The sequence below is a fragment of the Schistocerca nitens genome, chromosome 2 (assembly GCF_023898315.1).
Source record: "Schistocerca nitens isolate TAMUIC-IGC-003100 chromosome 2, iqSchNite1.1, whole genome shotgun sequence".
In the NCBI taxonomy this organism is placed as follows: domain Eukaryota; kingdom Metazoa; phylum Arthropoda; class Insecta; order Orthoptera; family Acrididae; genus Schistocerca; species Schistocerca nitens.
This window is the reverse complement of record NC_064615.1, coordinates 886,255,006-886,271,713: the sequence shown is the minus strand read 5'-3', so window position 1 is coordinate 886,271,713 and position 16,708 is coordinate 886,255,006. Positions and strand designations below refer to the sequence as shown.

The 16,708-nt window shown below is 39.4% G+C and overlaps 1 protein-coding gene across 2 annotated transcripts in view; it reads right to left on the bottom strand.

Moving 5' to 3' along the window:
* Positions 1 to 16,708, bottom strand: part of LOC126237191 (sphingomyelin phosphodiesterase-like) — a 373,735-nt gene that overhangs the window by 292,655 nt on the left and 64,372 nt on the right. The gene's annotated exons all lie outside the window — the stretch shown is intronic.

The window sequence follows — 16,708 nt, the reverse complement described above, 5'->3', positions numbered from 1 at the left end:
CCTACATCCTTCTGAATCTGCTTAGTGTATTGATCTCTTGGTCTCCCTCTACGATTTTTACCTCCACGCTGCCCTCCAATGCTAAATTTGTGATCCCTTGATGCCTCAAAACATGTCCTACCAACCGATCCCTTCTTCTACTCAAGTTGTGACACAAACTTCTCTTCTCCCCAATCCTATTCAATACCTCCTCATTAGTTACGTGATCTACCCACCTTATCTTCAGCATTCTTCTGTAGCACCACATTTCGAAAGCTTCTATTCTCTTCTTGTCCAAACTGGTTATCGTCCATGTTTCACTTCCATACATGGCTACACTCCATACAAATACTTTCAGAAACGACTTCCTGACACTTAAATCTATACTCAATGTTAACAAATTTCTCTTCTTCAGAAATGATTTCTTTGCCATTGCCAGTCTACATTTTATATCCTCTCTACTTCGACCATCATCAGTTATTTTACTCCCTAAATAGCAAAACTCCTTTACTACTTTAAGTGTCTCATTTCCTAATCTAATCCCCTCAGCATCACCCGATTTAATTTGACTACATTCCATTATCCTCGTTTTGCTTTTGTTGATGTTCATCTTATATCCTCCTTTCAAGACACTGTCCATTCCGTTCAACTGCTCTTCCAAGTCTTTTGCTGTCTCTGACAGAATTACAATGTCATCGGCGAACCTCAAAGTTTTTACTTCTTCTCCATGAATTTTAATTTTTTCTTTTTTCTCCTTTACTGCTTGCTCAATATACAGATTGAATAACATCGGGGAGAGGCTACAACCCTGTCTCACTCCTTTCCCAACCACTGCTTCCCTTTCATGCCCCTCGACTCTTATAACTGCCATCTGGTTTCTGTACAAATTGTAAATAGCCTTTCGCTCCCTGTATTTTACCCCTGCCACCTTCAGAATTTGAAAGAGAGTATTCCAGTTAATGTTCTCAAAAGCTTTCTCTAAGTCTACAAATGCTAGAAACGTAGGTTTGCCTTTTCTTAATCTTTCTTCTAAGATAAAGTCGTAAGGTTAGTATTGCCTCACGTGTTCCAACATTTCTACGGAATCCAAACTGATCTTCCCCGAGGTCCGCTTCTACCAGTTTTTCCATTCGTCTGTAAAGAATTTGCGTTAGTATTTTGCAGCTGTGACTTATTAAACTGATAGTTCGGTAATTTTCACATCTGTCAACACCTGCTTTCTTTGGTATTGGAATTATTATATTCTTCTTGAAGTCTGTGGGTATTTCGCCTGTCTCATACATCTTGCTCACCAGATGGTAGAGTTTTGTCATGACTGGCTGCCCCAAGGCCATCAGTAGTTCTAATGGAATGTTGTCTACTCCCAGGGCCTTGTTTCGACTCAGGTCTTTCAGTGCTCTGTCAAATTCTTCACGCAGTGTCTTATCTCCCATTCCATCTTCATCTACATCCTCTTCCATTTCCATAATACTGTCCTCAAGTACATCGCCCTTGTATAAACCCTCTATATACTCCTTCCACCTTTCTGCCTTCCCTTCTTTGCTTAGAACTGGGTTGCCAACTGAACTCTTGATATTCATACAAGTGGTTCTCTTCTCTCCAAAGGTCTCTTTAATTTTCCTGTAGGCAGTATCTATCTTACCCCTAGTGAGACAAGCCTCTACATCCTTAAATTTGTCCTCTAGCCATCCCTGCTTAGCCATTTTGCACTTTCTGTCGATATCATTTTTGAGACGTTTGTATTCCTTTTTGCCTGCTTCAGGTACTGCATTTTTATATTTTCTCCTTTCATCAATTAAATTCAATATTTCTTCTGTTATCCAAGGATTTCTATTAGCCCTCGTCTTTTTACCTACTTGATCCTCTGCTGCCTTCACTACTTCATCCCTTAGAGCTACCCATTCTTCTTCTACTGTATTTCTTTCCCCCATTACTGTCAATTGTTCCCTTACGCTCTCCCTGAAACTCTCTACAACCTCTGGTTCTTTCAGTTTTTCCAGGTCCCATCTCCTTAAATTCCCACCTTTTTGCAGTTTCTTCAGTTTCAATCTGCAGTTCATAGCCAATAGATTGTGGTCAGAATCCACATCTACCCCTGGAAATGTCTTACAATTTAAAACCTGGTTCCTAAATCTCTGTCTTACCATTATATAATCTATCTGATACCTATTAGTATCTCCAGGATTCTTCCAGGTATACAACCTTCTTTTATGATTCTTGAACCAAGTGTTAGCTATGATTAAGTTATGCTCTGTGCAAAATTCTACAAGGCGGCTTCCTCTTTCATTTCTTCCCCCCCAATCCATATTCACCTACTATGTTTCCTTCTCTCCCTTTTCCTACTGACGAATTCCAGTCACCCATGACTATTAAATTTTTGTCTCCCTTCACTACCTGAATAATTTCTTTTATCTCGTCATACATTTCATCAATTTCTTCATCATCTGCAGAGCTAGTTGGCATATAAACTTGTACTACTGTAGTAGGCATGGGCTTTGTGTCTATCTTGGCCACAATAATGCGTTCACTATGCTGTTTGTAGTAGCTAACCCGCACTCCTATTTTTTTTATTCATTATTAAACCTACTCCTGCATTACCCCTATTTGATTTTGTATTTATAACCCTGTAATCACCTGACCAAAAGTCTTGTTCCTCCTGCCACCGAACTTCACTAATTCCCACTATATCTAACTTTAACCTATCCATTTCCCTTTTTAAATTTTCTAACCTACCTGCCCGATTAAGGGATCTGACATTCCACGCTCCGATCCGTAGAATGCCAGTTTTCTTTCTCCTGATAACGACGTCCTCTTGAGTAGTCCCCGCCCGGAGATCCGAATGGGGGACTATTTTACCTCTGGAATATTTTACCCAAGAGGACGCCATCATCATTTAATCATACAGTAAAGCTGCATGTCCTCGGGAAAAATTACGGCTGTAGTTTCCCGTTGCTTTCAGCTGTTCGCAGTACCAGCACAGCAAGGCTGTTTTGGTTAATGTTACAAGGCCAGATCAGTCAATCATCCAGACTGTTGCCCCTGCAACTACTGAAAAGGCTGCTGCCCCTCTTCAGGAACCACATGTTTGTCTGGCCTCTCAACAGATACCCCTCCGTTGTGGTTGCACCTACGGTACGGCCATCTGTATTGCTGAGGCACGCAAGCCTCCCCACCAACGGCAAGATCTCTTAAAGCTTTTTAAATAAAGCAAATATTATTAACGTCCTGCATCTCTATTCTTCATGTCTACATACTTATTTGTCAAGATAGTCACTATGGTTGCAAACACATTTTTCCCAAGGATAGACCAGTTTGTTGGCAAGAATGGTTTACTTTGTTGATGGAGCCAAAACCTCACCTCTGCTTGCACCACTTCATCACTATCAATGTGAAGTCCTCAAAGGTGTTCTTTAAATTTTGAAAACAGATGAAAATTGAATGAGGCCAAGTTGGGACTAAGTGCCAGATTGTTGCAGATGTTGCAGCACTTGTGTATGGTCTGGCATTGTCACGCTGAAGGAGAGGGTGCTCCATGTGTGGATGAACTTGTGGCGCTGATGAGGTCGACACCAGTATTGATCTAAGTATCGTCTTTGAACTAAGCTAAACATTATCTTTGTGCAGTTCTGCCATTCAGTTCTATGTAAGCCTTGCTTGTGTAAAGAGGTGAATAAATGAACTACTGTAAAATGGGAGTGTTGTTTGGTGAAACTGGCCTGAACTTCCTCCTCAAACTTTTCAAATTCAAAACACTATTGCAGCAGGAGGTTTCTCACATGCCGACACAGTTACATTACAAACCAACATGTTACACACTACAGTTCAGAGACCTCTAGTGGCAGATGGCTGCAAGTGTGAGGTCATGACGAATAAAATGTAGAATGTTAATAATGCTTATCTGATTTAAGAAGCTTAAGATTTGTGACACAAAAAGTCAGAGGCATTACTTCTCAGCATGTCATTGTAGATCACAATACTAGTAATAAAAACAGATCACTGTAGTAATAATGGAAATGTTTACCTGCTAATAAACAGCCTTCTATACAATTACTGGTTTTTGTTGAACACAGTGATCTCTAAAATATAAACTTTTGTAATCAGCAACAAACACAAAATCCACAAATTATGAGAAAAATTCAGTTCATTCCTGCAGCTGTATCTATCTTGAAATGAACTCTAGAGTGCATAGTACAGAGAGATGGTAGTTGTATAAATGCTGTTCACACCCTGTCCAAAGTCGTGGGACAAAATGATCAACACATATGTCTTTACCCTGTACAGAATAAAATTAATTTTTTCAGTTGCAACTTTCATCTGGCTACCTTTCAGACCCCCTGATATTTTTAATGAACTTAGTGTGGATGGTCCTCTTTCTACTTTCCTGGTTCCCATAACGATGGTGGGTGCAAATGTTCCTAGATTCAGTGACACTTGCTATCCCACAACTGAGCTGGTGTGGTCAGTACAATCGTGTCTGTATGCATTATTGCTGACTGTTATTAATTTTATGTGTCACTAAGATTGAGTTTTCTGGAGCTTCCTCAATATATGATACAGTAATGGCTGTTTTCCCACTTGCACTCATATTACCTTAATATGTTTTCTCAGACAGAACTGATCCAACCCTCTTCTGTGTTTCTTATTTACCTCCTTCATGGTGATGCTTAACCCTACACATTACATACAATCTAAAATTATATTTTGCAAACCACTATGAAAAGTATGGCAAAGGGTACTTTCTATTGTACCAGTTGTTAGAGCTCCTTCCCATTCAAGAAATGTACTAAGTGTAGAAAGTACTGTAGAGTACTGTTCCTCTTGAAACATATTGGGTTGGCTTAAAGAGTAAGCTTTTGTCTGTGTGTCCTGAAATGGGAGCCACTACTATCAGAACATGCAACTTTATCATCATCTCAAACACTGAAATGATATTATTCACGGGAAAAGATGTTCTATGACTACTTGTGTTACTAATCTCGGTCCTGGTATGTTTCACTTGATGAATGCAATCCAACAGTGAGGCAATCTGTATTTTATTTATTTATTTATTTATTTAATTTTATCCATCTTTCAGCATTAACATGCAATTGATGTCGTCAGAAGACTTACAGCTCTTTGTGCATTATGTTTTACATAACAAAATATTGCATGGTAAAAATATAGCAGTGTTGTACCCTATTAGCTTATAACTGCCTCTACACCCATATCTAGATATAACAGTAAGCCTTAATTTATAAGAATTAACATGCAATTGATGTCATCAGAAGAATTATAGCTATTTCTACATTATGTTACATATAACAAATTATTACATGGGAAAAATGTAGCAGTTTTGTACCCTATTAGCTTATAGCTGCCTCTATAGCTTTGCCCTTGATGTAAAGCCAATGCTCAGATTTCTGTTGCAACGTAATGACAGCTAAATTGAGAGGTAGTAACAATAAGCACAATGCATTTTGAACCCTTAGGACCCATATTCAAGTTCTTGACATATTATACACTCTAGCCACACTGTCTAGGGGAACACTGCATCCATCTAGAAACTAAAAACTATAGTTATACATTTTAACCTCAGGTCACACAAATGTCTACCTTGCGGATACTCAGCTCCCAGCTGCTGAGCATGCTCTGATAAGAATTTGCCCTCCACCACATCCTTGTATCCTAATGCCCCCCTGTCCTTAATTCATAAAATGACTCTTTTTCTCTCTCTCATAATTCTTCATTGCACCATTTGCGGAGGGGAGGTTATGATTTCTCGTCGTCATACTGTTCAAATTAAATGTCCACCTACCTCAGTACAGCTTCTGCTCAATGACCCTTCTCTCTGGAAGCATAGATACTTACTAGATGGCAAAAAAGCAGCATCGAAGAAAATGTTACCTAATATCTATCCTGCAAAGTCTGCGTAGCTCTAGTAGCAATTCAGTTACTGTAATATTATTTAACATAATTTTGGGTGATAATGTGGTGCTTTTTGATTGAAATTCATGTCCTAAATTCTGAAGACAATGTTTTTTATTGCTTTTGCCATGCATAGATCTATCTAGCAAGTCCACATTTAGCGAATTACTCAACTATGCCACACGAAGTTCTCAGACAGACAACAAATTACACATGCAAAGCAGCCAGAAATCTACAAAAATTCAATTAATTCATGTTTACGATCTCACAGGCTCTGAGTCACCACTATTTGTGAGTTCTACATTTGGTCTCTTTCAGTGCTCTTCTATAACAGAAGTTCTCGCCAAATATTCCATAAATGATTACAGAATATGCCACTTGGAATTTCCACTGTGGCCGAAAGTTCACACGCTTGTAACTTTCCCACAAAACAATCCAAAAACTCCAAACTTTCATCAAACTGTTGATATTGCAACAGCTTTCATTGCAACTAGTTGTAAACATGTGGAACTCAATATTTCTTCATCTTAGACATAATGAGAACTGAGACATTTAGCATGACCTCTTGCGTCCAATAGCTGGCGAGCGACTATCCCGATGCCTCCCCACACTCTGCATAACTAAGTTTCAGTGCATGGGCACTGCTTAATCCTGATTGGCTGGTCAGTCTGACAGACCAATCAGAATGATCCTTCAAGATCATTCTCGTGGCAAAACTCACCTAAGCCAATCACTACTCAGAAAAGCATTTGCGTCATTCGAAAATGCAAATATTAATATAATGTTTAATAGAAAAGATCGAAATGGAAAATAATCTTGAAATTAATTTAGAAACTCATTACCCTGCAAACTGATATTCTGGCTGCCTTCTTACAAAAGCAATCACACCTTGACATACTTCATCAGCAACGTGGGTACAGTACAGATTTCATTGCGATCTGATTGCATAATGTTTTACATAGAGTAATATTGAATTTTAATGTATGTCCCACATACACACTCTCACTCATTCCCATATATTCACACAACAGCATAATAAACAGATATTAATTTTTCCTGAATTTCATACTACAAAATGAAAAGTAATTAAAGTTTTGAAAATAAAATCCAAACTAATTGATTTGATATATCGAGAACTCCATTAATGATTTCAAATGATAACAAAAGACAAACTGTAATTGTTCCTAACTGAATTTTTCCACCCTGAGTGTCGGTTTGGCGGATTTTAGGTAATTTTCTGAATCTCCAAAACTATAATAGGTACAACTTTGAAATTTGGATGAGATCTTCTTCTGAATAACAAAAAATGGTATACCAAGTTTGAAAATAATTGTTTAATATTTAATATGTTTTATTTAGATTTGTAGGGGGTATGAATATACAGTTGTTCTAAGTGACACAGTAGACCGTTCTCACGCTGGCTCATAGCACATCTGTTGCTATGAGTCATCACTAAGACACAAGTTTGCAACCTCCTTACATTCACTGGGCTCCAAGTCTAGGTATCTTACTGCAATAAATGTTATCCTGTAATAACTTGTGATGTCACACATTCATTTCTTTGCCCACTAATCTAACTTTGCATCTCACTCTGTCCTCATCAGCTAGCACAGTGCTTACCAATGTGTGATCATTGACCTCTCTGACATCCTTCTTCATTTTTATATACCATTGTGCAGACTGAAAGTGGATCTCTCTTATGCTAGGATCCAAGAGACCTGTCCTTCCTTTTAACCTTTCCAAATATATCCATCTCTTCTCCTCAAGATAGGAACTATTAGTTCTGAAAGTTAAGAAGTGTATACTTACTTTTATGTATCTACTGGAAGTACTACACGTTTCACCTCCTGAAGGTAAGAAATGGACAGAAATCCTGTCTACTATTTGTTAAATGGAATGACTTATCAGTTTTGACTTCTGCAGCTAGTATTTCAATGGAACTGCATGATGTAGTGGCTGCAGTTCTGGCTCGCAGGTGACTACTGTTGTCTAGGCTAAGCAAGGGACCAATTGTTGCTGGAACTGTTCAGTAGTCAACGGTCTTGATATCATCAACTCACTCTTGCAACTGCTGAACTTTGACTCCTGAAGTAGCAGTGATGGTCACATTGGCTGCTGGCTGCAGTAAATGTGGTAAGCATAATATCTTAAATGGCAATAAAAGGTTGTGATGCTAACAGTGGTGATCAACTTGCACTGTTTTTGTGGGTAATTATCCTGTACTGTATGATCGCAAACATATGGACTTCAGGAATGTGCTTGCAATGAATGTGTGGTAGAAGATCAAAGACGCAATTCTTACTATTGTAGTGTGTAGTTTCACAATATTCAGGCTACAGTAATAGCTGTTTTTAGTAGTAAAAATAGTTCAGTATTACCCTATTTTAAAAGTTAGAGTGTAGGTTCCTTTCTCAGTTGTAATCATTAGTTTATAGGTTCAGAGAAATATTTACAAAATGTATCTTGTACTTGAAACCCTTCAGTAATGGAGAACCCTCCTGCTCAAGGCAAAGGTGCAAAATTCTGTGAGAAAATGACTTCTGAATAAAGTTAATAAAAAGTCAAGTAATAAACAAAGTTATGTTGCAGCAGTTGTGAGCAGTTTTGACAAAATTTGCAGACATTAACTGATGGCATTTACAGCTGTTGGTCACTTCCAGCTGCCATGGCAGGAAGCTGCAGCAAAATGCCACCTTTAGCAAGCTATCATCATATGCTGATAGAAGTGGGTTAAATGACACATAACTATTGTGCTAAGACAGAGATTCCAAAATCAAATATATTGTAAGGCATACCCATGAGCAGATATACACTCAGATCATAATTTAGTAGTGATGAATAGTGGACTGAAATTTAAGAGAATCACCTGTAAGAATCAATGTGGAAAAAGTTGGATACAGGAGTACTGAGGAATTGTGAGATGCATTTGAAGTTCTAAAAGGCTGTAAATATTGCAGTAATGAATAACACAATACATAGTTCAGTTGAAGGGGAATGGACATCTCTGAAAAGGGCACAATAGGAACTGGACAGGCAACTGAATGATGTTGAACAATATTGAAAACTGGTTCAGTCACAAAAAATTGGTAATAAATGCAAGTAAGACAGTGGAACTAAATTTCTATAATGAAAAAAAAGTTAAGCAAACTGTTTAGATTGAGATATCTGACAAAGATCTTCAGAATGCATGCAATATTAAGTTCTTGAGAGTATGGCTCCAAGATAATCTTAATTGGGGCATGCACATTGAAAAAGTCTGTAAGAAATCAAGCACTACATACTACTTAATGAGACTATTAGAGCGGTGTTGCAACAAAGATTCTCTGAAAACTGTGTATTACGCCTACACATACTCACAGCTGAAATATTGGAATTATTTTCTGGGGTAACTCTTCTCTTAGCAAAAAGTTCTTTAGATGACAAAAAATAATTATAAGAATAATGGAAGGTGTAAAATGGAGCAAAAGCTGTAGATGACTCTTTAAAAAGCTAGAAATCCTCCCACTTCCATGTATATATGTGTATGAGATAACCGTGTTTTTTGAAAAAATATTCAATGGAAAATCCCACTCTCTTCCAGAAAAATGAAACTATCCACTACTATAACACCACACAAAAAGGAAACTTTCATTTAGAGCCCACCAGCACCACCATGAATAAAAAAGGAATCCTGCATTATGGGAAAGTTATTTATAATAAACTTCCCCCACAAATTAAAACAATAAATGACCTGGCAAATTTCAAGTCAACTGCTAAGGCATATTTAACTCATCACTGCTTCTATAGCCTCCACAAGTTCCTTCAGGAAGTTCGCTAATGATTTGTGTCTTTGCCTTAGTGATGTATCACATAAATGTTACTAGAACTTTAATGATTGAGCATGCAAATGTTGCTGTAATACAAATATTAATCTGCCAGTACAGTACATGCTCTTTCTGCTTTAAAATATCTACTCTTTATTTTTGTACAATATTTGCAACTCAGTGATCATTTAATGTACAAATAACAAAATTAATGCTAATTTAATATTATATTTTATTATATGTTGACTTGTCTTACATCAGAATGTACTATTTGTGTGCTACATGATTACCAGGACCAATAAAGACTCTACTCTGCTCTGATCATAGAATGAAGGCTTTCATGACCAGATGGCATAGCTGCTGGTAAACCTTTCAGGATGTGAGGTCGTGGTCCAATAAACTTTTCTGTTCCTGACTTTCCATCTAGGGCTGCGCAGGACATCTTCAGAGGCACTCCTCTGCTGAGTCTTGCTGAATAACTCAGTGGAGGAGCACCTCCGAAGATGTCCAGCGCAGTCCTGAATGAAATGTGAGGAATGGAAAAGTTTCTTGGCCCATGAACTCACATCCTGAAAGGTTTACCAGCAGCTATCTACTCTACTCTACTCTACTCTAAACATAGGTGTAAGGAAACTTGGGGTAACAGGAGAAATACTGAACTTGCTAGATGAAAGAAGGAAGTGCAAAAATATTTAGGGAAAGACAGAAATACAGTAGCACAAGCTGCTTAGGAATGAAATAAATATGATGTGCAGGAAATCCAAGGTGAAATGGCTGCAGGAAAGATTTGATGATACTGGAAAAGGAATGGTCATTGGAAGACCTGATTCATCTTACATAAAAGTCAAAACATCCTTTGGTGAAATTAAAAGTTAGGGTGTCAACATCAGGAAAGGAATGGGAATTCCACAGTTAAACAAAGAAGAGAGAACAGACATGTGGAAATAGTCTGTATGAGGGGAAGGAATAGTCTAGTGGCATGATTGAAGAAGTTGATGTGGAAGATCCAGTATTAGAGTCAGAGTTCAACAGAGCTTTGGAAGACCTGTTATTCTCTGGTGGCTGCCAGATGACATCCCTTGGTATGGTGGTATTTCACCAGTTGTATAATCAGTAGGTGGGGCCATTTGACAAAGCTGATAGTGACTGCTGCCTCAAGAGGGCACTTAGCCAATGGAACTACATTGACACACCTTGCATGGATACAAATCAACTGTTGGATGACATCAGGTTTTGCAGAGAGCCAAAGGGCAAGCAATCATTACAGCCACTGACAGATGAACAACCAGATTGAGTGTACTCATCTGCATGATAATACAACCAGTGCCACTGGGCTTCCGCAGTCGGTCTATGCTCAGTGAGTCTATGCTAATCCCACAGTCAGTACAGTGAATTCACAGGAGTTCATGGTTGGAGTCCACAGGCTCTGTCATAAAGCTGAAGTGTGTTTACAAAAGCTGGGCCACAGTGGAACTTTCACTGGTACAGGTGTTTTTGAGCGATTTGCCTCCTCAGATTTGGAAAACTGATTTTTATACTGCTGATTTTGAAAATAAGGTGTATCATACTCAGTAGCACATTATAATGGTGATGCTGCTCAAGGTGTTTGTTTCACTGTAAAGTCTGTTTTGGTGGTTCTTTTTATTATCTTATTTCATTACATTGTACAGGGATATAACTTGCATGTAAAGACAACTTCTATTATTAGATTGTGGGTGACTATTTTTGAGCTTAGGTTTCCTATGACTTCTGCATGTTAATTTGATTTGTATTTTGGGGGGCAAAAGTATATGTGTTCAGGGATTTCCTTTTGTAACTTTTTGCTGGTTTGGGTATTGAATATGGATACACATAACCATCCCACAAGTAACACATGGTGCAACAAGTTAGAAAGCAACATCAAACAAGGAGAGGTTTTAGTTTCTCTGCTAAAGATCATAGAGAACATGATCTTGAGTTAGTCCTAGGTTACAAAAAAAAGTGATCATTTTGCCAAGCCAGATTTTAGCAATCCTGCCACAATTCTAAATTTGGAAAGTGTGCAACTGGCTTTCCACATGAAGCCTGAGGATCAAAATGCAGGCCAGAATTCCAGTGTAGGGGTGAAGTCACAGCTGAGTCTGCAATTAGTCTTGTTGCCAGTAATTAGTTAAGTATGGGAGAGCTAATGCAAGTTTTGATGAAGGAACATGGAGAATACAATGAAATATTATCTGCAGACATTGCAAAATCAGACAATGACACAAAAATATCACAAGATTTAGGGGAAAAAAATTAATGAAAAGCTAAATGATCTTGCTCTGGAAACTTGAACCAAGGTTGTAGCTGAACTTGAGACCCTCAATTTGAGCTAGTGGAGCAGAGCCTCTGCATTATAGAAGTGGAGCAGATGCACATTAGTGAAGAGATTAAGATATGAGAGGCATGGCTTGTTGGGAATTTCCATGCATTAGAAGAGCAATACCAGTGCAAGCAAGTGGAGTTGTTCATTGTCAAAAAGCTGGGGTACAGTGTCCCAAGTCCATTAAGGGCCATGCAGCAGAGAGTATCCAGGTGAAACTTCCTGGCAGATTAAAACTGTGTGCCCGACCGAGACTCGAACTCGGGACCTTTGCCTTTCGCGGGCAAGTGCACTTGCCCGCGAAAGGCAAAGGTCCCGAGTTCGAGTCTCGGTCGGGCACACAGTTTTAATCTGCCAGGAAGTTTCATATCAGCGCACACTCCGCTGCAGAGTGAAAATCTCATTCCAGTATCCAGGTGATTCACTTACTTGAACAGGAGGTTGAGCGTATAAAGCTAACTAGTCTTGATGAGACTCAGCAACAGAAGGATGAGGTCATTGAGCTAGCAGAAAAAGTAGGGAGCTTTTCTGTAACCGAAAGTAGTGACAAGACGACAATGATCACTGTCATTGATATCAAAGAGGTGTGCTCTCTGTTTAAATCTCAGCAGGGACATATGAATAAGCAAGAGGCACAGAGATATTACATACAAACTGCAAAAAATGTGTGACTTACCTTGGGACCCCCCTCAGGTGTCATACTGAAGTGAGTGCAAGTGCCAGGAAAAATAGGCAGGATAGTGTGGACCCAGAGTCTGGCCATGATGAGGAGAGCAAAATAGGAATCACTGCAAACAGTCTCGTGGGGAGGAAATGCAAGAATTCAGTTTCAAGCACTTCCTCTTGGTGAGGAAGTTTGAAGTATTCAGAAACTCTTGCAGCATGATCTAGCCCAGGTCCTAGCTGGAACAGTTTCAGTTTTCTCTCCCTTCTGCCTGGCTGAGTGCACAATGAATACTTGAGCAGTTATCTTGAAAGTGAACCCACCATATGAATGAATTAGCAGTGTGATATGGCAATTAAGTAATGATTTTCAACAAGCTTGTCTGTCAGTCTATTAGTTCAAGGTGGCACAGGATCATGTGAAGCACAGCAGTATTGTGTTACTGAATTTGAACCAGTCCAGCTTCTCATGCCCCACATGATTATTTAAATGCATGTTATTTATGACCCATACAGCCAGTGGAGTTACCCATGTCTGTACTACAAAGCTGCCTATGCACTTGTGCCACATCATCCTCACAGAGAGGTGCAAGGATGATATAGAAACATTTAAGATGTTGCTGCTAGAACTTGAATACGACACAGGTGAATGTGCGCCAAACAGTGCACAAGGCTGTTACAGGCCACAGCTGCAAGTGGGCCAGACAATACAGAGGGTTGCTGCAAGTTCCCCCTCCTGCCCCCCCCCCTCCCCCCTCTTTGCTGATGGACAGCCCACTGGTTCAGCTGGACAAGGCTCCTTGCTGTGGCGATGACAGTGAGTGGTGAGCTGTCAGCCATGTAGACACACCCGCCAGATTTTGGTGCACTAGGGTTGATGAAACTGAGTTTCGGTGAGACAGCTGGGGAGTGCATGTAAATGGTTGTGACAGGTCATTGGCGTAACTATCAAGTATTCCAGGTAGTGCAGGAACATGGACTGGTCACTTGTGCTTGTAACAAGACAAAAACACAAGACTCACTATCACTTGAGATGTGTGAAATCAACCCAAATTGGTTGTGACATCCAACATGATTGGTGCTCCAAGGGGGCATACCATTACATGACACATGTCATCTCATGCACCAAATCTGTGTGAGATCAGCGGGAAGTGCCATCACATTTGGCCAGCTGACTGATGTTATATGAGAATGCACCTTGGTCAATGTTGTCTCTTGCTAAGGGAGCACATAGAAGAGACATAACATGCCAACCTTGCACAGGAATAACAAAATGACCATCAGCACTCCACGCTGGGATGCTGATGATGCATGGAGACACTCAGCCATGACTACCACCATGTACCATGTCAATGAGGTACACAGGATGATACAGGCCACTTTGAGGGGGTTTCCTGGGACTGAGGCAGTGAGGTTACGCATCACAGATGGGGACAGTATGACTCCCACTGATACCTGTGACAACGAGCCTCCCTCCCCCCCCCCCCCCCCCCTCTCTCCCCTTCACCATCCTGCTTTTGTACCATATGATAGTGGATCTACTGTGCGTGTCAGAATACAATGTCTGAGCACTTGTTTACAGTATGACGTACAAACTTGCATGTGTTTATGTGTTTCTTTCAGTGAGACTGAAAAGAAAGAGAGAGAGAGAGAGAGAGAGAGAGAGAGACAGAGGCACACAGATACAGGGTGCACATTAATAAAACCAACAAACTGCAGGGACGGATTCCTGAGTGGAAATGGAGGAAACAAGGTCCTATGAACAATTGGTGCTGACAAATGGCAGTTCCCACAACTATGTGCCATGCGTTCCTTGTATGTTGCAGATTGTGTGATTGATGCAGCATATTGTAAGCACCAGAATGGTCTGATATTCAGGTCAGGAACAAGATGAAATGGTTTCTGTATGGCCGAGCAGATGGAAACAATCAAGAGACAGCATGGCTATACTGAAACAAGTACTCTCATAGACACCAGCCACATCAAACAACATTTCCAGCCCTTTTTGGGTATTTGTGTGATCATGATTCCTTTCAGATAGACGAACACGCGGGGAGCTAGTGGACAGTACATACTCCACCTTATCCATCCTTATCACCTGTAATCCTATGGAGGCCACTTTAAATATCTGTTGTGATGTGGATGCAATGCAGCTCTGTACTGTGTTCTGGGACAATTTGTTGTCATTGCACACACACCATCCATTTCTGACACATGTTTGCAGAACCTTTTTTCCTCCATTTACAGTCAGGAATCTATCCCTGCAGTTTGTCAGTTTTATTAATGTTCATCCCGTATATTGTTTCTTTTAATGAATCCTGTTTCTATCAACATTTTGTTCATTTTCTGAACTTTTGGGTCAGTCCAGGGAGGATATTCATGTAGTTATAGTGTTTCATTTATAAATTTGTGCACAGTTGTGCTATGAATATTCGTTAAAGAAATTTTTTGTGAGAAGGAATGCTCTGACAACAAACTTTTGGTAGGTGTTTCTGTAACTTTGTCTGTGTTCTCATTTTAGTGATGCCATACATTGTACTCCATGTTTGGGGGCCAATTTTTATTTGCTTTATTTTTGGTTCCTTTTTTTCTCTCTTTTTCCACATTTAATAATGTTATTTATTCTTAGTTATTAATGTGTTTGTGTATTTTGTCTTATGGTTTAAGGTTTATTATACTTATATTTTTTAAATCTCTTTTGCTGTGGCACTTTAGCTTACATCCCAGGGATGCAGTCTTTCACTCCTGCCATCAACCTATATATCAAAGAAGCAATGATTGAAATAAAACAAAGGTTCAAGAGTGAAATTAAAATTCAAAGTGAAAGCATATAAATGATAAGATTCACTGATGACGTTGGTACCCTCAGTCTAAGTGAAGAACAATGGCGGGATCTGCTGAATGGAATGACAGTCTAATGTCTACAGAATACAGATTGAGAGAAAATCCAAGACAGATGAAATTAATGAAAAGTAGCAAAAATTAGAACAGTGAGAAACTTAACATCAGGATTGGTGATTACCTAGTAGATGAAGTTTAGGAATTCTACTACCTAGGCAGCAAAGTAACCCACTATGGATGGAGCAAGTAGGACATAAAAAGCAGACTAGCACTGGCTAAAAGGGTATCCCTTGCCAAGAGAAGTCTACTAGTACCAAACATAGACCTTAATTTGAGGAATAAATTTCTGAGAATGTACATTTGGAACTCAGCATTGTATGGACTGTGGCAAAACTGGAACAGAAGAGAACTGAAGCATTTGAGATGTGGTGCTACAGAAGAATGTTGAAAATTAGGTTGAATTATAAGGCATGCTGTGAGGATATTCTCTGCAGAGTCAGTGAGGAAAGGAATGTATGGAAAACACTAACAACAAGAAGGGACAGAATGGCAGAACTCCTGTTAACACATCATGGAATAACTTCCATGGTACTTGAGGGAGCTGTAGAGGGTAAATATTGTAGAGGAAGACAGAGATTGGAATACATCCAGCAAATAACTGAAAATGTAGATTGCAAGTGCTACTCTGAGATGAAGAGGCTGACACAGGAGAGGAATTTGTGGCAGACCACTTCAAACCAGCTGGAAGAATACTGATGACGAAAAAAAAAAGAATAAAAAAAACTATTATCCACTGTTTACCATGTAATCTACGCCTCTGTTTTATATTGTTTCTATCTTACATTCCTGCATTCTATACTTTCCATCCTCTCTTGCATGAAAGTGAGTGAATGTGTGTGTCTACTTGGTATTTACCAGGTGTTAGTAGGTACTGTTTTTTGTCTGCTGGGTGACAGTATGACCAACATTGAGTAGCCTCACCAAGGCGAAGAGGTTTGTTCTCTCTGCATAACTCATTTGACTGTTGTTTGGTTGGCAGTGGAAGGAACACCTTGAGTCACTTCTGTTTATCTGGGTGATTTGTTGGTCAGTAAGCATGCATGGGCACTCAGCTGCTGGGATTTGGTGAATGAACTTCATCAGTTAAGCATGAGATTGGACGTTAGAATCATGATGA